General features: G+C 42.5%; 1 long non-coding RNA gene across 2 annotated transcripts; it reads left to right on the top strand.

Annotated features, from left to right (window-relative positions):
• Window positions 1-1224: 1224 nt before the first annotated feature.
• Window positions 1225-20259, top strand: LOC115612152. Of its 2 annotated transcripts, none has more exons than XR_003992900.1 (4): window positions 1225-1341; window positions 6439-6511; window positions 18246-18368; window positions 20081-20259. It is a non-coding gene; the product is annotated as an uncharacterized LOC115612152 (long non-coding RNA). The 2 variants fall into 2 exon arrangements; XR_003992899.1 differs by having other exon boundaries at window positions 18082-18368.
• The last annotated feature ends 622 nt before the right edge of the window (window positions 20260-20881 follow it).

Genomic DNA, 20881 nt, shown 5'->3' with positions numbered 1-20881 from the left:
CTCTCTGGTGGGGCAGCCCAGCATGCATGAGGCTGGGACTTGCATGAGCCCGTTGGGTTGGGGTGTTACTAATGGCCTATTGGATCCTCTGAGCAAGATTAGGAAATGGCTTTTCCCAAAATCTGTAATTGATTGCAATTGTGAGGTTTTTTTGACCGCATGCTTTTTGCCTTGACCATGCAAGAATAACAAAACCACAGATTCTTTTCCCTTTCCTTTTCTTTTCCCTTTCCCTTTCCTTTTCCCTTTTCTCCCTTTAAAATGGGTCCCTAGACCACACCAGACTTTGACCTCCTTCTAGCTTTCTGCGGCATCACATGGCTACAGCCACAAACGATAAGGCCGGTGGAGAAATTCTCTTGCCTAAGAGGAGTTTCTGAAAGGATGGGTCTGCTACGAGGTGTCTTAGTCATGCTCATGCATGCATATTATTGCTACAAAAAGAGACTTCTTTTTGGCAACTACGTGCTCCTGGGATTGTATTTCAGAGGAACAGCCTGTAATGCAGAGATTCATCAGAAAGTCCCAGCTGAGATCCCAGTATGACAAAACTACCATTTAACCTCAAGCCATCAAGTAGGAGGCACTCTCTGTTGCTAAAGTGATTTGAGACATTATGCACAGTTCTATAAAAATGCAAACCAGAGCTGCTGTATTTCCTCCTGTAGTTCAGGAGGTTTGGAGGAATTGGTTCATCATTTATTACTGAAAAAGCAGTTCCTTAAAACCGTGGCTGCCACATCTTCCTTTGCAGCAGGATCTTTATATTTGTGCTTATAACATGGCAGTTTATTTCCGTGGCAACAACTATAATGTGATCAATAATTCATATCCATAATCACTTCTCTGTTGTTAGAAAAGGTAAACCTGTGATGATCTTTTTTAAAAAAAATGATCTGGGTCCAGCTGAAATAGCAAACTATAAAAAAAATTAAAAATTAAGTGAATTTCTTGGGTATTAAATAAGGAGATATTGAGCTGAGCATATGATTTTTCTCCTCTCACTGCAGAGAAGTTGTCTGCTGTACTGAAGGCAAGCCTGCATAAGCAGGCTGGAGAGCTGAGGCTGTGGATGGAGGAGCACACAAGCGCTCTCATGCGTATTTTACTTCAGCTTTGCCAATATTGTTCTCTGTTTTCCCTTCCTTGAGACTCCAATTACTCATGTACTGTTTTCCTTTGTTCTATTAAGTGATGCACAATTTTTTTCTGCATTCCAGGTTAGTTTCCGCATCCCTCTCTTCAGTGTGCATGTGGATAGTGAAGATGCTGGCCTGCTCATCAGGAAATGAGTAGGCTCCCTAACTCCAACCTGAGCTGAAGGAGTGAAGCTGGATCCAGGTCAGTGGAATTGCTATGGCTTACCACTAGCCCTAAATTGGGATTTACTCTAGCATCATCAGTTATTCCGTGATTTTGAACATGTTCTATCTTTCCCCTGTGTCCAAAATCTCAATGTTGTCCTTCACCAACAAGTTAAGGACACAACTTGGGCTCTGCTTGGGTGAACACTGTGTGCGGTCATTGAGGAACTAAGGGGAAAATGCTTTTCCCTTGGTTCAAATTCCAAACCAGCCACAGGGTGTCTTTCATAACCCTGTCTGCTGTGAGTTTTGCTTACTTTAATTTTTTTTCAGAACACAGTAAAGGGTTTTTTTTTTGTTGTGCATACACACACACTCTTGTTTAACCAAATAAATGAGAATCCTGCTTGTATGATGAGACTTGCCTACAGAGGGTGTGTAAGGCTCCATACTTGTTTCGTCTTCAATGCCATGTCTTGATTTAAATGATCCTCTGTTTTGATTAGTTGATTAAATATATTTTAGCTGAATACTCAGCAGTAGTCAGGCTACTGCTAACATAAAATGGGCTAAGAAATACACAGTACATATGCTTTCCTGAAAATCTTATATTTCCCCCATAAATAGAATTAAGAAAGCTGGCGCTGAGAGAATACAGCAGGCTATCAGAGAGGTCAGTTTGGCTGGTGTAGAAATTGTTCTTCAGGTGACATGATTTTCCATGAATTACTGACTGCATCACCAGGTTGAGAAGTTAGCCTTCTTTGAGAAAGGTAAGAGCCATGTGAGCTATTTGATCCACATGGTCATGAGCACTTGATCCTAGCTTGAAGCAGCTGGGGAAGCAAATATCACTTTTCTTCTGTTTATGTGGTATGGGTTGAGAGTTAGAATTATGAAACAAACCACCTCGTTCACTGCTTTGTCTCATTACATTTCCATAGGCCAAAAAGAACAAAAAGCCCCGCATCCAACAATGCAAGTGTGGGCTCGCCTCAGCCCTGTGTTCCCTCGCCAAAGGGTAATGAGAGGTCTCTTCCCAGCCCCTGAACACTCCTAGGACATGACCTACAGCTCAGCTGGTCTGGGTCTGCCTGCTCTTTGTGTGTGCTTTTCTTGCACATGGTGCTTACCTACACTTCTTACATGCATTTGGCAAGTTTGTGGCTGTATACAGATGTTCGCAATCTGCTAATTAATGCATGGTCTTAATTAGAATGCAGTTATGAAGAATTGGCTCTGATGTTATTTTTGGCAAAGTTGGATAGGCCAAATTCGATTTTTGTCTTCTTTTAAATGTCTTGCTTTTCCTGTTGCATGATATTGCAATCTTTTAACAGCTATTGGAGTCACCATGTGACATGTGCCCCTTGTTGCTGTGTGCTTATTTTTTGCTTCACATTCAGAGTATTATCAATATTGATTCTCAAGATGGTTCTTGTGCCGTTTCTAGAGAGACATGCAAATCGAGCCACTTTCCATTTAATATTAACTGAAACTCCCTGGAGCATTATCATCCGCATGGCAACCAGCAGCCCATCTGTGACTAACATCAATATTACAACGTGAAAGAGCCTGCTTTCTACATGATAAATACTCATTGTGAAAAATCCTTATCAGATCTGAACATGGGCTTGGTGGGAAAAGTCATCCTCTCTCTAATGCTAACAGCAGGTCACATTATATTTCTGTTGTGAATAATGGACAGCAGTGATTCACTCCACAGATAGTCTCATAAAAGTCCACTCCTTCTTCTCTGAGATGAATAGTGGTGATATGTTCATAGACAGGTGGTGATGGTGGTAAGTCCTTTTCAAGTCAGTTTAAACCAACACACGTAACCCCTCCTGGCTGACTCCCAGCTTCCTGCAAACTGGCAGATCCACCAGTCAATTCAAACACAGGCGCTGGAGAGGTGCTTTGGAGGGGACATGCTGGACAAGCCACATCATTAGAAGCAGAAATTGGGATCAAAACTGCACCTGAGCCAAATATCGAAACTCAGGAGTGCTGAGCTCTACTCTTTAAGGGAAAAAGAAAAATGCCAAGTGTCTGCCAGGGAGGAAGAAGCCTGTTCATCTAAGTGCTAACCACAGAGAGGGTTTTCACATCTTCTGATGGTCTTCTGCCTATGGGCGACATCAGTGCAGGCTTCCTGTTGGGACTGTGCTTTCCTTCAAGTTAATGGTGATCTTCCGCTTACAAGAAATCAGCATAGTATTAATTTTGCCATGTCTTAATTATTCCTTTTCTGGTTTTCTACATATATGGCTGCTTTTATGCTTTAATGCAATATTTTCCATTAAGCAATCGTATGCAGTACAGCAAAACCCCCCACTCTTATAACAACATGCGTAAGATTAAACTATTAAACTCACTCAAAGTATACAGTTCATAAATTAAAAGTGCTTATGCTCATACTTTAGTATTGATTGCTGAGTTTATAAAAATAGAAGAACTTGCTCTTAGGAGACAAAATCATGGTTCCTTAAGCTTTTCTTTGTCAGGAAGCCAAAAAGACAACATTGCATGGAAATGTCGCCATTTGTTCATGTCAAATGTAGTTTATTCAATTAGATATTTTATAACTCTACTGAGTTATATGAAGGAGGCTAATATTTTTTATTGTTTTTCTTCATGCTGTGCCTCCAATACACACAAGTATAACTTAGCCTAGTAAAATATACAGTGTAATTTGGTAATGTGTTTATTGGATTCCAGTAAAAGACTATGAAAAATTATTCAAGATTTTTGCTTCTTCAACTAAAATGGTCTTTTTTCTTTTTTTCTTTTAAATTTTTGTTTCCATCATCTTGTAAGCTTTTTGTTTTCTGAAAATGCTTTAAAGAAGAAATTGATAGAAACACAGTTGCATTTTTTCCCCAAGAGTCAGGAAAGAAAGACTTTCTGGAGAAGAAGGTCTTTAGTTACTCATGTTTTCCAAAATTGAATTATCTATGATTCTGAAACCTATCTGGCACCTTGCAGAATGCTAAATGCAAGAGGAGCGTAAATTTACAGTAACTTGCCCATTGAAATTATCTTATGAAAGGTTCAGATCAGTCACGGTTTTATGGATGTTGTTTCATGGTAGTTTAAACTAGCAAAAAAATATGCATTTTTCTTGTGGAGTTAGTTTTCTGCCAGATTGGAGTCTGGAGTTCCACTCAGCTCGAGGGGTCAGATAAATGCCACTGCTGATGCAAGGAAGAGAGATGGGGACACGCAGCCAGTGCAAGGGAAAGGAGAAGACCAGAGTGACATGACTTTAAGTTCACTTAACCAGTGATGGAACTGCAGCCTAAGCAGCTGGACAAAGCTATAGGCATGCTCATGATTTTTACTGAACTGGGACAGCGATACCATGCCCTGTGCAATGGCTTTGCCAAAGATGTAAAGAAAAAGAAGCAAGGCTGTTTAGCTGACTTTGGGCAGAGAACCATGTATGCAGCCCAGTATGGCTACTTCCTAAAAGTTCCTGTAAACACTTTCACTAAATGAATCTACAGGAGGTGACATTTCTTAAGCAGACCAACACTCTCACTGAAAAAAATGCAGAAGTTGAGAAAAGGTGGAAGTTGAACACTGCCACCTCCTTCCTCTTGTGTAATTTCATTAGCTTATCTTACGCAGCAGAAGTTGCTATCCCCATGGTGTTGGGTTTAGAGCTTTTTTGAAGTCTCGTGTTAGGAACTGCTGTCATGTTTGAACTCAGTTCAGGAGGACATGAAACCAACTGCAGTTTGGCAAACCGCATACTGGAGCTAATGTTTGTCCTCTGTTAATTTAACTGCCTGTGGCTTTTCGAGCTGCCCAGGATTTGATCACAGCTTGCTCATGAGATGCTAAACACATTTGCCTGAAACTCTGCCGACTGCTGACCAATGAGCAGTAGCATGTCATCCAGTCCGGTTACTCCTCCCTGTGGCTGGGCATAGCCGCTATGCTGTAACATGGACAGACCCTAAGCCTAAGGCTTCCCTGGACTACTGCATCCCCAAGTAAATGAAAGGAGTGTTGAAAGGGTCTTTCACAGCAAGTACCGCTCTGGTCTGCCCCGGCTGGTCAGAAGCTAGTGGGGCTGAGGTACAGAAACTCCTCCATCCAGCTTACAGGCTACACAGAGAGCAGAAGTGCTGGAGATGATGGTGTGCTGTGGTACAGTTTGTGGACTGGCCTCTGGGAGGGATACTCTAAACTGCGGTGACTAAGGGTGGCCTGGAAGCTAAATCCAGTGTAACTAGAAGTGTAGGTTCATGAAATGCTTAACCCAATTTAAATGCAATCTGCTTCCAACAGAGGTGGCCCCTATATGCATTCCTGCCCTCCATATATTCCCATATATGCATTCCTGCCCTCTCCCTTCTTTCGCTTCTGGATATCCTCAAGCCGCAGGCTGACTTGGATCATGTTGTTCATCCAATACAAAGCAGCTGACATTCTAGGTGTTGTAGGTTCAGTTTGTGTCAGCTCATAACTATGCATAGGACAATATGACTGAGGAGGCCCTGTCTGGTAGGACAGAGGGAGAAATACTATCCTGTTTGGTAGCCTTCACTTAGACTGGATTGAGTAAAAGGAAACTGGACTACAGGAAAACCAATCTGAATAATGCTTTGGGATGAACTGGTTTCAGCAGCTCAGGAGACTAAAAAACAGAAAACCACTGGAAATGCCTCTTAGCTTACCTTCTACCTAGGTAGAAACAACACAAAACCTAGAGCCTTGCACCAAGCTACAGTGAGCAGGACTGCAACAGAGGAGCCTTCTTTTGGAAATGTCCCTTGGAAGATGTCAGCCAACCAAAGGTGGTTTGATGGAGTTGGCTGATACATTAATACAGGTCAACAGTCTGAAGGCCAGGAGGGAGCTCTGGTTTCTAGATAAATGCCCTCTCTCCCATTCACTTTGCTACTGGTCACAGGTCTCTCCCATTCACTTTACTAATGTTTGCTCCTGTTTCGGGACAGGGATGGGGCAGGGTTTGAATGGTGCAGGTGGTTGCACAGTGCTCACATAGTGCTGCAAGGGAACACAACCATGGTATCATATGCTCCACTGGCATCCAAAATAAACACTCTTTCATTGCTGCACTTCTTATGCTTTGATTTTAAACACAGCTTTTCCATTCCAGGTGCAAACAGTTCCCAGGATTATCACCTCTGGTTTCTGCAAAAGGACATTTGGAAGAGCAGCATGCTGCCGAGGTAGGTTCCCAGCTTCCAGCAAACTGTTGCATGGGGGCTTTCCTTCCGAGCATGAGGTTGTGTCTCTGCGTTGAGAAGCCTGTGGTGATTACTTCTTTCAGTTATGTCAGATGAGTGTAATTGCAGAGTGCTAGCAAAAAGTGTTATAGGACTGCTGAGAAGAGCAGTGGCTCAGGGAGGTTTTGGGAGGAACAGGTGGAAGCTGAAAGTGAGGGATAAGGAAGGAAGTAGAAGGCATGCCATTCCTGGAGCGTGAAAAATATTTGGCAGCTGTGGGAAGGGTGGAGAAGACTTCTGGGTTTTATCTAATGCAAAAAAAAAAATCTCATAGAAATCAGGACATAAAAGTGGGGATAAAGGCAGGAAAAAAAATGAGAGCTCTCCTTCCAGCTTCTGCTTCTCTGTCCTGCTCCTTCTGTTCTCTCCATGCTCAGTGTTGGTGTTTTGCTGCTCTACGCTCTTGCCTGCAGTATTGTTGTGAATCCCACCCATCCTCCTCCTTGCATGGCTCACAGAGTGGGTGCTGCTGGAGGTGTTTTCTGACACACATAAATAAAGGCTTTACCTGGCTGAGTGGACTGGGAGCCCGTGCATTTCCAGGAGAAATATCATGCCTACCAGCCCAGCACCGGGCACCCAAACCAAAATGCATTTGGGATTTGCGAGGCTTGTGTGCAGAAGTGGGGCTTCCCCCTGCCAGGATGCTGTGGGTGAAAGTCAGATGATGAAGAGAGAACTGGGAGCTGCCCAGATGACACACCTTCCAATTTAAGCCCATGGGCTCCACAGTAGCTTCTCTGTCACAGCTCAGGTGTGCACAGCCTGGTCAGCCTGCCCCTACCTCTGCCCCTATCCAGGGACAGTGAGGGGAGCAAGTGAACAGCACACAGCACAAGCCCTGACCTGAAGAGAGGGCTGCACAGGTACCAAAATAAAATAAATTAACATAGGTGTCCTGCTTTAGACACCACGTACTGTATGTACCAGTGTTGAAGTCTTTAACGAGTTCCTTCTACAGTAAATTCTGATCTTTTTGTGTTATTATTTTTAAGTCAGCACAGTTCCAGAAATGTCATCCTATTTCTCACTGTCATAAAAAGAGCCCAAGGCCGTGATTGAAAACCTTATGAAAAGACTCACATTCTGTTTCTAATCTGATGCTTTTCTGTCTTTAGAGCATCTGCTAGTTTCTTTTTGCCTGTGTGCCTCTTCCATTTTGATCTAACCTCTTCCTTTCCTCCCCCTGTTGCAATACCTCTGTCTGCAGTGCCGGTTTCTCCTTCGCAAATAGTTGATGTGAAAAAAATACATTGCCCCATATCTGGGCAGGTCAGCTTCAAGCACTCCAGAATCACAGCTTTCGCTGATGTTTATGGTGGCTAACAATGAAAAGATTTTTTACACTGATGATAATGGTGTATTTTGCACTGTAAGATAACCCTTAGATGTAAAAGTCATTATTTATTTAATAGGAACATCAAAGAATACCACTAGAGAAGGGAACTTCAAAGTTTCCCAGAATAATCAGATTTCTGCTATTATGTGGGGTATTTTTTTCTCCTGACTCTATAATAATGAGTAATGAAAGTGCAGTTATCAGAAATCATTGAAAGCATTACCAGATTGAGCTAAAAAAAAGAATTAAGTGTTTCCTTAGAAGCTAGAAATCTAGTAAGTGACAGGACTGCAGGGCTAATGGGAGAAAGGGAAGTCTGATTTGGAGCAGACTGCAGTGCTTCTGAAATCCACTCCCAACTCCAACAAAGATTTTATTTTGGGGAGGAGGAGAAGTACCATTGGGAAAGCTCATTGCTCAATTTTCTGCAGCACTTGCCTTAATTAAATACGTATTTAAATAAGCAGGAGCTCAGCAGTGGAAGTATCCTATAGCATTATTGTATATTGTGCTCCAGTGGTACAGAAGCACCACTGAGGGCAGGCCTGTCCCCAAGCATTGCATATTCTAGGTAGAGAGTGCCACAGAAAAGACATCCTTTGTGGCTCTCCCATTACAGATTTGTCTGAACGACTTTCTAAAGCCTCTGATGACTGACTGTGAAACAAGGCCTCAGTTGATTAAGGAACCGAGTGGTTTGGCAGAAGAATGGGGTCCTTCAGTTTAAATTCAGGCCAGTTTCCGTTTTCTTAGTCCTTTCCGTGGCTCGCAGAGAAATCCCTCATGATTTTTTAACTCTTTGCTCTTCATGGCTGAGCCCTGGGAAGATCTGGGCTGTGTGGGTCATTGTGAGCTTGCTTTCTCCCTGCTGGACCAACCCTGCAGCCCCCGGTAGCCCCAGTGCAGCAAAAGAAAGATCGCCAGGCATGGCTTGTGGGAAAGGTGGGTCCACTTTCCTGATGGCAGAAAGGAGGAGCCGAGGGAAAAAGGAGGCATCCAGCAGGTGAAGCATGAATCTTCCAGTGGGGAGCATTAAGGTCCAGGTGAAGCAGTGTGTGGCTGGGAGGAAAGTGTGGTGATCTCTCCCAGCCCCAAGCCCATGTGCAATTTGCTGGCCCTGTCTGTGATCTGCCCATGTCTGACGAAAGCTGGGTGGAGAATCCCCTGCTCTGTGTGTGCTGTTCAGTGAGCAGGCATTTGTATCTGATGTTAATATACTCAGCTATTGCTCCAGCCCAGGCATAGTTGCATCCACAGAACTGCCAGGTTTTGCTAACAGTTCTGAAAGGTTTCTTCATTCAGAAAGAATAGGGTTAATTTCCTATTCCCACAATAGGTGCATTGTTTGCATGCATGTGCGTTGGGAAGGAAGAACAGTTTCTAAGTGGGTAGGGCAATGATCAAGGTCTTATTGGACCTGGCCTTTTGTCTCACAGCTCTCAAGGATCTGGTCAATGGCCTCCAGAAAATCACTTCATCTCCTCATGGCTCAGTTTAGCTACTGTGAAACAGAAATAAGGGTGCTGACCCTTGGTAAAATTCATACACTAACTTCTATTAGCAGAGGGTATGGGAGGTTATAACAGTATTATTATTACAGCACGCATAAGGAGAACAATAGACAGAATTGGAATAAAACCAGATGCAGTGGAGGAGGGAAAAGGATGGAGCTTAGACTGGAAAATAATATTTTATAGCAGTGACAGCAGGCAGGAAAAAGAGTTAGATGAGAGCATGTCCTCTTGACTAAGAGTAACCAGTGCTGTCTCTGTACATTAGAAGATATGGGTGACCTTTTGGCGTCTGTGTCTGATGTCCTCAGATTTCTCGACAATAATTTGTGTATTGCAAAGCTCTTCCCAGCCTTTGGTTTTGTTGTTTGGCACTCTTGGGCAGTGCTCCACGGTCGTCTGTAGGCAGCTGCAGCACACATGACCCACAGTCCCACCTGACTGCTGGCTGCTTGTGCTGCCCCAGTTCCCCAGCCTGAGTTAATGAGCCCTGCGAAGGCTTGCGGTGGTGCTTCTGGCTGGCTCACAGCATGGCTGTAACTCACTGGGACATGCCTGCGTAGGGCCTCTCGGGCCCAGATGGGATCCAGCTTGCCAAATGAAAACTGTTTTAAAACCTGGCTAGTGAAGAGCAGTGACACCTCCAGAGGCAGCTTAAGTTGCTTTCAGTTAGGTGTCCAGGAGCTACAGCCAGCACATCACACTGCCAGGGTAGGCCAGTGCCATCACCAAGCTACCCAGGGTCTGTATGCAGCACAGGCATGCTTCGGGGTGGGCTGGGCTGGGGAAAGATCACTGAGTTTAGACATTATGAGGTACTGCACTGATTAGGGCTGTTCAGGAGAGACATGCCTCAACTAATGTGGCAGGAGACAACTTATCCTTCAGTAACTTGTGCAGAATTGTTCGCTCTGACTCTACTAACCAATATTTCCCTCCTTGCATTTTCCTCACTAGAGCAAAAATGGAAAGAAGTTAATTGAAATAAAACCTTTCACTTAGCTGTTTAGAAGGGGGAGCAGGGGAAAGCACTCAAAGTACACAGTGGCTGTTGTAATTGCTCCCTTCACCCACTAGTTTAAAGGCTGGACTATTTACGCAGGACATGGGGGATGTGTCCTTGACTCTCCCCTCCACCCTGCACAGGTCTCCTGGTGGCACTATCACCACTGCAGTGCTGCTCAAGTCATCCTGCACTGATCCCCTAAGCCTGAGCTGAGGCAGAATGAGTACCCAGGGATAGTGCCATAGGTAACACTGAGCTGGAGGGGACAGTGCACCACTCCATCCCAAAGATGAGTTCAGGATTTCACCCTGCTGGAGCCATGCTGCAGAGATGGACTGAGGAAGACTTACCCAAACTTACCATGGGGCAAACAGAGCCTGAAAGAGGGTGAGGAATGGAGGCAATGATTTAGGCCAAGAGGCACTAGGAACTAGGGAAATACTCAGAGGGAAGCCTGATGAGGTTACTCCTCACAGGACAAAGAATTTTGAAACACGCAAAATAGAGCATTTATGTGTGTGATACCTGGGAGAGAAGGAGGGCAAGGGACTACTCACAGATTTTGGTAAGATATGGCAACTTAAGAAAGAAGGTTGCCTAAACTACAAAACCAAAGATGATACTCAGTGAGCTGTGTATGAGTGATCTAAAAATATTTCTGAATTCAGAAATAGTTCTGAATTTGCAGATTTTGACAAGTTGCATAAGCTATTTTCAGAAGGCAAAAGAATATAATAGTGTAACTGAAATGGAAGAATATAGTTGTCCTGAGATCTTGAATGTTCTCTATGTACTTGCAGATTGCATGAAAAGCATAGTGGATAAAAAGAGAATATGCCTCCTGCCCTAATAATGAACAAAATGAACATTTGTTCCTATATATACAGTCTGATTCCAGAAATACATGCAATACTATAATAGAAATTTGAAGTAATATCAAATACAAAGATATATTTTCCTTTTTCCTAAATACCGTATTTTTAAAATATTTGTGGTTCAAGTGGTCCAAAGTAGGTGACTGAAATCTTTCCAGAGATAATAATCTGCAAGTGTGTTCAAGCCCTGGACACTGACAGATCTTCTACAGAGAGTCCTTCCCGCACGGAAACGGGCTTCTTCTTGTGGGATGTGCAAAACAGTAGGAATGCAAAGCTTCAAAGAATACTGATCTATGTATAGGTGGCAAAGATACTGCCAGTTTAATTCTTAAATCAATGCAGGCACTTGTAATCATTCCTAATTGCATGAATCAAGATTCTTACATCCTTTGGCATTAGGGCTAGTGAAATAAGGGCAGAGAACTTGTGTGAGATTAGGACAGCTCTAGTCATACTAAAGGACAGGAGAGAAGGCCCAGAGTTTCACAGTGAAGTTCTCCACCAGAAGGATTTTTACTGGGTCAGGAGGAGTAAAAGGGAGGCCTACCCTCAATAAAATACAGTATTTTGGGGAGAATAACACTAACCATGATAGCATACAGAGCTGTTATAAGGACAAATTTTTATGGATCAACTCTAAGGAACGGGGGCTGGACCAAAAATGCCCTGCAATAACATGTGTGATAAATATAGTACTTTCTTGAACCTAGAAAGCAAAATAGAAGGGCTGGAAAGAGTAGTATTCTGTATGAGATTTGTGGTATTTTTGTGGAGAACTGACTAACAAGCACATGATGCTTGGAGCAGCTTGGAAGAGTGGGGCGAAATTGCTGGGACAGAAACCCAAGCTTTCAGAGAAATTAATCTCAACGACATTAAAACAACCTCATTTCACATGTTAGTAAGAGAAAGACTCAAGTGACAGATTTCTAATGAAAGGGTAGCCATGATCAAGCCACGAACAGCAAAGAGACATAGCAAAGTTTTTTAAAAAATGGCAACATATTGAGGAAAATCTATATGGAATTTCTTGGCTCCCACTGCAATATTGAGACAGCTGTTGAATTGCAGCCTGAAAAAGCGTAAAATATTGAGAACTGGTAACACAAGCTCCAATTCTGAAACGCTTGTGTGACAAGCAGAAGAGAAACTCGTTAGGCAGCTGAAAATGTCATGGAACTAATTGCTTCATTTTGCTAGCTACCTTCTGTTACATGCACATCAAAAACCACTCCGTAAGATGGAGAATATTCAACTTTTGAGGAGCAGTAGTAGACTCTGTGGCATCTGAGCACTCCCATTCTCCAAACTTCTGCTGTCTGGCACCACAGTAAATAAATGTCACTATTCCCATCTTACAGACAGGGATATAGATCAAAATAAACAAAGTGATTTTCTAAAGGTTGCACTGAGAGTTTGTTGGCAGGTCAGGGACCGAACCCAAGTCCCCAAAGAAGTACTTAAATCTTTAGCCACTGGTATTTTTTTATTGCTGAATTGTGAAACAGGTGATTGTTGATAATCCAGAATTGTTATTCTTTTCTTCTTTGACAGATTTAAGAGCTTTCATGTGCCACCTCCTTGTTCTCTTGTGTGTTTATATGGAACATGCACGGCATATTTGGTTGAAAGCCAAATGTGCCTCAATTCCTCATCTGCTCTTTTTATGTTGCAACTTATCTCCCATCCCACCTCTGCATTGTCTTTTATAAGCGTATCTCTAATCTCCAGCAGCATTTAGCAAACCAAGATACCAGTGTCACAAGGGGTGACTGCAACAGTGGTGCTCCTAATGGTCCCCACCACTGCATCTATGGAAAACTTGAGCAGCCCTAGGAACAGATCACTAGGTGTTTGAGATTATTTTCAAGAACCTTCACTAAGTATTCACCAGGAATAGGGAGACAGCTGTTAACACTCCAGAAATACCAAGTGAAGGTTTGAATGCCAATCCAGAAAAGGAGTTGAAAATATAGTAGATGATTTATCAAGGGCATATTGGAGAAGTGTGAATAGAGATGGTGCTGTCATGATGTATCTCACAGTGCCTGATATTGGAATGACTGCTAAGAGATTTCCAGTTAGACACAGCAAAATTTATGATAATTACAAGTGTCGAGTGAGTACCGAAATGGGTAGCAAAAGACAAAATATGAAGAGCCTGAGGACACGGGAATTTTTTGAGGACAAGGGAATTTGGGTGCTTGGGTTTGTTGTTGGGGTTTTTTTTAGATCTGTTGTTTGGTTTTGGTTTGTGCTGTTTTTAAATGTTCTGACAGAGTTTATTATAAAGAGGTAAGAGGAAAATGGCATTTTATCACCATCCCACTTGCCATCAGCAGCAGTTCTTCCCCTCCCTAGCTCCAGAAATCAAGGGATGGAGAGAGGACAGAGGTCTGGGGAAGAAATGCTGAGTGCTGCATTGCAGTGTGGGTGGTGGGGCCTGAAGGAAGAGCATCTGCTGCTTTTGTTTCCCCCACTTCATCACTACTGGTTTTAGAGGCATCTGGAAGGTAGCCAGTCACACAAAGGAAGTAACTTAATCCAAATAATAGGCATTGGTAATAAAATACAAAAGGATACTTGGCAAGAGGGTTGTACAAAAGAAGAAATGTTTTGACCTGAGGTGTGATCACACCCGAGGTGTGAACTGCTGAATGCAGTGTGTTTGGGAAAGATGGATGCAAAATAGAAGGAGCTATTGGCACTGCTTGAGTGATATGTGAACTCAGTTTTGTCTACGTTACTTGGAATTGGCTTTTATCTTCTGCTGCTCTATTATCTGCATTGTTTTGACAGTAACTTAATAAAAGTAGGAGCCAACTGCTCTGAGGGATCTGTGTCTCCAACCTAGGCGTACTGTCCAAGTCTAGCCTGGCCATGTGTGTGCACAGATGCCACTTTTGTGCACACAATTGCTATGCTAGTGCCAAGAGATGTGGCACGCACAATTTGTGCAGGCACACATGCAAATAGATAACTCGAAAATCTAGTCCTGAAAGTATTACAGTTATTACCAGAGATGTAATTTACCTTGAATCTGTTTAATAACAGCATTTTAGAATGAGCCAATCCTAGTGATTACAAAAAGAGACCTGCAATAATTTGTCCTCACATGTTCCATCAATTTTGAATACTGTGTATGGACGCTAAGCTCCAATTCTCTGCCTTTGATCCTCTGGTAGCTATTTATTCCTACACAAACTGGACTCTAAATGCTGCTGAACCGGAACTCAGTCATTCTGCGTTGCTCTGCTAGTGTGAACAAACCATTTCTGAAAGGTGAGGGGGTTCTGCAGTGTTTGGTGGCTGTCTGAAACTGGTTCTACACATGTGAAAGACGGGGGTCAGCTTTGCCATATTTGACTGGCTTATTAAACACTCAGGCTTAGTAAAAATTCCTTTGCTTAAGCTCTGAAAGGAAATCATATCCAGTAGGCAGTTCTCTGCTCTTGATGACAGTGAACACTCAGTACAAATGATGTAATATGGATTGCTGTCGTCCTGGGTTCAGGACAATTGCTCAACACATGACATGAAAAAAGCTTAGAAAAAATTGCGAAGATTTATTGAGATAAACTGTGGCAAGCTACCAGGAATTATTCTGTGAGAGAAATAACCACCCTAAGAAAGCAGAGCCCAGGGCACCTCTGAGGACTGGGCTGGTCAGAAGTGACAGTGAAAAATGTTTTTTTTCTGGAGGCAAAGGGAATTCAAAGCGCTCTTAGAAGAAATGGATGTATATGAGGGACTGGTGCTTTGAGCTGTCTCAAAGCTATTTTGAGATTAATTCCTGACCTTTCTCTTACAAGTTACTGAAACCGATGGTTTGATATATGCCATTTATTCGTCACAAATGATTGTTCAGCCTGAACAAATACCAATCACAGAGGGCAGGCATAAAAGCACCGAGATTGCTACCCTTGGGCTAGCATATGAACCAAGTGGCACATGCCTTAAGAAAAGTTGAAGTTTCTTTGTGTAACTCATTGCCATCTGGATTTCCCGGACCTTCCTGATAACAGGAAAATTGCCAAAAATAGCTACCTCTGGTACCATAGGGCACGAGAACCAATAACATAACACTTCTGCTAATGCATATACCTCCTGTTGCTTCATGTGTGTTTTGCCCCTTCTTTTCTGGGGCGTAATAGGAGAATCCTCTATGAGGGGACTTAATTGCAGTCATTTTAAGCTGGGTGGATGTTTTACATGATCCTCCACAACTTCTGAATCACACAGTACACCAAACGAATTACAGATATTGGCGTCCTCAAGGCAGTGTGAATAAAGGGACTAGAGAGAGGTACGTCCATATTTTACTTCAGAAATACAGCTCTTGGTGTCAACTGTCCAGGAACTCATGAAGTTAGAAACCTTAATCCATCTATTTATGATCTTTGAGTAACTAACTCTGGAGATAAGCTGCAATGAGCCAGCATTTCTGTGGTGATCCTTTCTCCTCAAGCACTGACAGCTTTTCTGAGTGCTGTCATCTCAAGGGAAGGCACTGGGGCTACAGCGTCAATCATTTCTGAGCTGTTGTCAAGCCCAATAGGGCAGGGCAAGACTGAGCAGGGGATGCTGCTGCCAGCATGCTAGTTTTCTGACTTAAAAGCTTATCCACTGGGCCCAAATGGTGTGACTGGAAAACAAAGCAGCAAAACCCTAGCTGACAAAAGTGGATGGAGGGAAGCCAGGACTAGAACAAAGTAAAAGCTGCAAATAAAACATCTCAGCCCAGTTGAAAAAAAAAAAGACTCTTGTGTGGCTAGGAGAAGTCTATGCAGTGACGGGCACAGAGCGGGCTTGGACATTGATTTATGTCCGCTCTTACAACACTGAAACATGGTAGGGAAGGCAGAGCTGTCTGCCCAGCACAAAAAACTGAACAGTCACGTTTGTTTTCTCTTCAGAAGGAGGTGATGTGAGACAACCTCCGGTTCATTGTGTCCTGTTTGGGTTAAGGAATAGATTTGATCTCTGGTCTGCTGGGCTATGTGTGTTTGAGGCGAAGAGGTGCTGACCCAAGGAAGACCCTGAGAGAAACACTTTGGTGCAGAGCTGAGATTTTCTTAGGCTAGCCTATGAGCCCACCAGCTTATATGTGATTTCAAAATGCAGACAGCGGACACAGCTTGGAGATACAAACGTAACCCCAAGCACTGTTATGATAGCTGTGGAAGTGGCAGTCACTGTCTGCAGAGCCACCACAAGACAGATCACTGCAACAACATCCTCTGTTCATGAAGGGGCACTCATGGTCTTCAGGCACTAGCCAGATGTCCAGATGTGGGAGGAAAATGTGCTCCACCAGAGCTGTTCAGACTCATAAGACTACTTCATTGTGCTTAATTGCTTCTAGAGAGAACCATTGGCTGGTGTAACTGTCTATCCTCCTAACTTCTGGCATGTTGAAATTTTCCCAACCTGTGGCACTCTGAACATCTTCCTTAGCCTTCCTAGTGATGCTAGGATTCATGGATAAATCCATCTGCTGAAGCCTCAGAAAGAGATTGAACCTGTGGAAGTGCAGCAGGGAAGGGGACTGGCAGAGACAGGCCTGTGCACGGCAGGGGCTGGACTCAGCTTGACCAGGGCTTGACCTGTCACTGCTACCAAAAGGGCCAGAAACAAGTGAAGCGGATGGGAAGTTGTGGTGGAGGCTAACCACTGGGCAAAAGCATGGGCTGCATCTGTCCGCAACACCCACATACCATGGGAATGGCCCTGCTGACGCCTGGGAAGTGGTTCAGCATCCTGTCTGTCCCCCGCTTCCCTGTATTTTTCCTTGCGCGATATCATTCGCTGTGAGCACTGACCTGAGCAGATGTAGCATGTTTAAGCTTCAGGCAGGGCTTACTTAAGTTTGGCTATAGCTGTATCTAAACCATTTGTCTCAGAAAGGGTTTTGACCATTATTTTCACCCTCTTCTTAATCTGCAAACTCATGGTTTTACTTACTAGCAGCAGTGTGATGCAAAAGGGCCCTGTAGGCTTGAGGGCAGAGGCACCGCGTGGGGAAGTACAAACCACATTCACCAGAGGCAAGGCTTCTTCCCCTGGTCTTGCCATTACCGATGTGCAGCCTGAGGTTTCAGCCAAAAATAAACCCCACTTAGGGCACTGGCTGCAGTTGTGTAAGAGTGAATTGAAGGCAACTGTGGTTTTGTTCCTTGGCAGCTTTTTAGCTGTATACGGAGACTTCTAGAGCTTTCTTAGACACTCCTACATGAAAAAGGATGGAGTTGTTTCTGCCCAAAAGTCTGCCTAGCTGTTTGTGCTACAAGGCAGTGCCTTTTGTCATTACAGGTGCTTGTTCTGTTATTGGTAGTTGTAAAAATTGTTTCCTGAACCTTACTTTCTCTCCTTCTTTTTTTTTGGTTTTTTTTCTTTTTTTTTTAACAGAGTATCTGTCTCCCATAGTGCTACTGGGTTTTTCCTTTCAATTAAAGAAAGTCACATATGCTTTCATACATATTCACCATGTATTGAAAACATAGAAACATTTCCTATAGACTGATAGTGAGTTGCTGCCATTTTAGTCCTGATGTACAGTAGCAACCAAATATAAAGAATTAGATTTGTCCTCATCTTGGTTTTTACTAAATCCTGTCAGTAGTATACATTAGCCAGTCCTCCAAAGCAGACTGCTCTTGTACCTCAGAAAATGGAGACATTAATTCACAAATCAGCCTGGCATTATTAAAAGCAAACTCCACGCCTTTCTAAAAGATTAGGTTTGAACTGTGAATCATTCATTCTACTTCTGCCTTCAGAACTGAAACTTCAGAAACTCTGACTTAATAAGCTGTTAGCCTGAACTCCAGCTCTGAGAAGGGGACAGAGGGAAGGACCTTTCCCATCATCTCTCAAATTATCAAGGTATGTCTTAATTCTTAAAGCTTTGAACCAGTTAATCCTGTCTTTATTGTTGTTGCAGCACAGACTGACTCAAGGGGATGTCTGGACTAAACTACAGACAATAGAAGTTAAACCAAATCTCTTCTACCAAGCAGAGAGGACCTCAGTCCTGGAAGAAGCTAGTGCTGGAATGCAGAAAGAGGTAGGCAAACCCAAAACACTGAGGCATCAAACACACCAAATAGAGGTGGTGGGTGGAGAAATAAATTGGGAAAATAAGAAAAGAATGTTTATCAGTATGGTGATAGGCACTTTATATATACAAAAGAAATATTTGTATGAGAGATGTGTATAAAACTTAACCAGAACTGAGTGTTCAATGGCTAAGCCCTGGAGACCTAGAGAGGTCACAGAAAGCATGGCAGAAGCAACAGAAGCTGAAGACCATTAGCATGATCAGACTTTATGTTCAGGCAGGAAAATAAAGAGACCAGAAGGAAAGTATGAAATACCTTGCTAAGAAATAACAGGGTTTTCAAAGCAAGACCTGAAGTATGTTAATTAGTTGAAAGGCAAGAAACCTTCACTTTTAGCCAAAGACTGCCTAACCTGCCATCTTCTATGTCATTTGCGCAATAAATGAGCAAAGAAAGACTTGCTGAGTATTACTCTAGCTTATAAACTCAGAAGTTAGCCTTCGTTTTGGGAAAAGGCAAGCTAACTTGAGATGCTGATATTTAGCTATGGTGTCAGGTCTAGCTGACTTGTGATGAGGGAAGTATGTTCCAACAGAAAGCTGGAAGGCTTATCTTTTGGGGCTAAGTGTGTGCTTACCCTGACGCACAAAGAGGAAGCCAGGTTAGCTCAGGCAGGCAGGAGCAAGGTACATTTACATTGTAACTTGGCTGCCTGCTGCTGGGTTTCCTTCGTGCCTGAATGGCAAATGATTACAGGCTGCAGCTGCTAATTATTTCATACAGTAGCTTGAACGTTTGGGGAATCAAAGCCATAGCATTTCTCTTCTGGACTCTTTACTTGTTACTTTAGATATTTACTACTGGTGGAGCAGGGCAATAGCATGCTCTCTTGGACACTCTTCGCAGCAGCCTGTTTCATCCAAGCGGGTTGAAATCAAAAACCTGAACTTTGTTTGTCACTACAGGTCGCTGAAAGAGAATAGTAATCTAAATTGATTTAATATTCTTCGGATGAATACAGAATTTCTATTTAGACCTTATCCTCAGAGGATACAAAGTACTTGTTAGCCTCACAAGTCAGCGTTGTTTTTTTTCCCACTTGGGTGGAAAACAACAACGACAAACCAAAAAAACCCAAGAAACAAGACTCTAAAGTCTTAATCTGTAAATCTCTGGGGACAATATTAGCTTTTTATTGTTTCCCTATCAATGTAATGCAGGAAATAGTCCTAACTGCCCCACCTCTACAACTTCTCATTATTTATGACAAGAAATGTCCCTTCTAACCTCTTTGGTTAACTCCTGCAAATAGATTATGCAAACATATCCCAGAATTCAGTGTATGGAACAGAACAGATATAAACTCTGTTCAACCAAATGCAAGGTGCCTTCATGTGATACTACTTCAGAGTGTGAGCTGATCGCTGTTTGGAGAAGCCACTGATTGTATTACAAGCTGAGAGTATGAAAACACCCAGGTAGTCTCGGGAAAATGGCTAATCAGAAAGTATTCATTGGAGCTAGCAGGAAAGCACATTTTGTAAACTCTTGTTTTACAAATATTTATTTTAAAAATTAAATTTTATAAGTTTTCAGGTAAAGGAAGCCCTAAAACAGTGAAAAGAAACTTCAAGTTTTAAATTCTTGTATGTCGATTTTATTTATTTATTTATTTATGCATTTAACATTACCTATAACCTCTTTTCTTCTTTTTCAGTTTGAAAGAACTGAAGAAACCAAAATCTAAAAAAACCTGCCATGGGCAGAATGCAGAGCCCAGGCTAGGTTTCCAGAAGAATGTGTCGGTAAGAAAGAAACCTAAAGCTAATAACAAAATGCCTTGAGTTGTTATCATTAAGTTATCTTGAATAAACTATGTATTGTCTATTTCCTGAAGAGCATGACCGAAAACTCACTGAGACCATCGATCTCCCAGTAGGTTATGGCTAGAAGCCCAACTAATGTTTTATGCCTCTTCTTGGTTCACATCCCAAAGGCTTGCTTTGTTTGTTTTCACTCATTCCTTACTCATAGAAAAGAAAAAAAAAAAAACCCAACAGTGAACTCAATAGGGTTTGCAATACAGAATGAATTTTTCATTTGTAAGAGAGCACTTCCTTCAGACTGTAGAGAAATTGTTTCCCAGCATAGAAAAATCTGTACTGATGTGGCTCAGACTTAAAATTTAGTAATGTACTTCCTCTACTGGGGACGTTCTGAATTTCTTTAGGGCACTGAGTCATTCTGGTGGTGGAACCAAACTCAACTTATTTATGTTGAATGGCAAAACAACAACAAAAAGTTGCCCAAATTTGAAAATATCACTGAAAAAGAATAAAAGCACAATTGTCTTCAGCCATTATGGCTGCCTTAATTTGAATCACACGGGAAAATGCTTTGTTAATGGCTTTCTTCTTTTACTCTTCATTGGCAACAAACCAAACCAAACTAAATGAAACCAAACCCGTTTCTTTGTTCTTTTTCCTTTACGCATTGCTTTTCCATCTGGTTTGAGAAG

The sequence above is a fragment of the Strigops habroptila genome, chromosome 8 (genome assembly GCF_004027225.2).
Source record: "Strigops habroptila isolate Jane chromosome 8, bStrHab1.2.pri, whole genome shotgun sequence".
Classification (NCBI taxonomy): domain Eukaryota; kingdom Metazoa; phylum Chordata; class Aves; order Psittaciformes; family Psittacidae; genus Strigops; species Strigops habroptila.
This window is presented reverse-complemented; position numbering and strand designations above follow the sequence as displayed.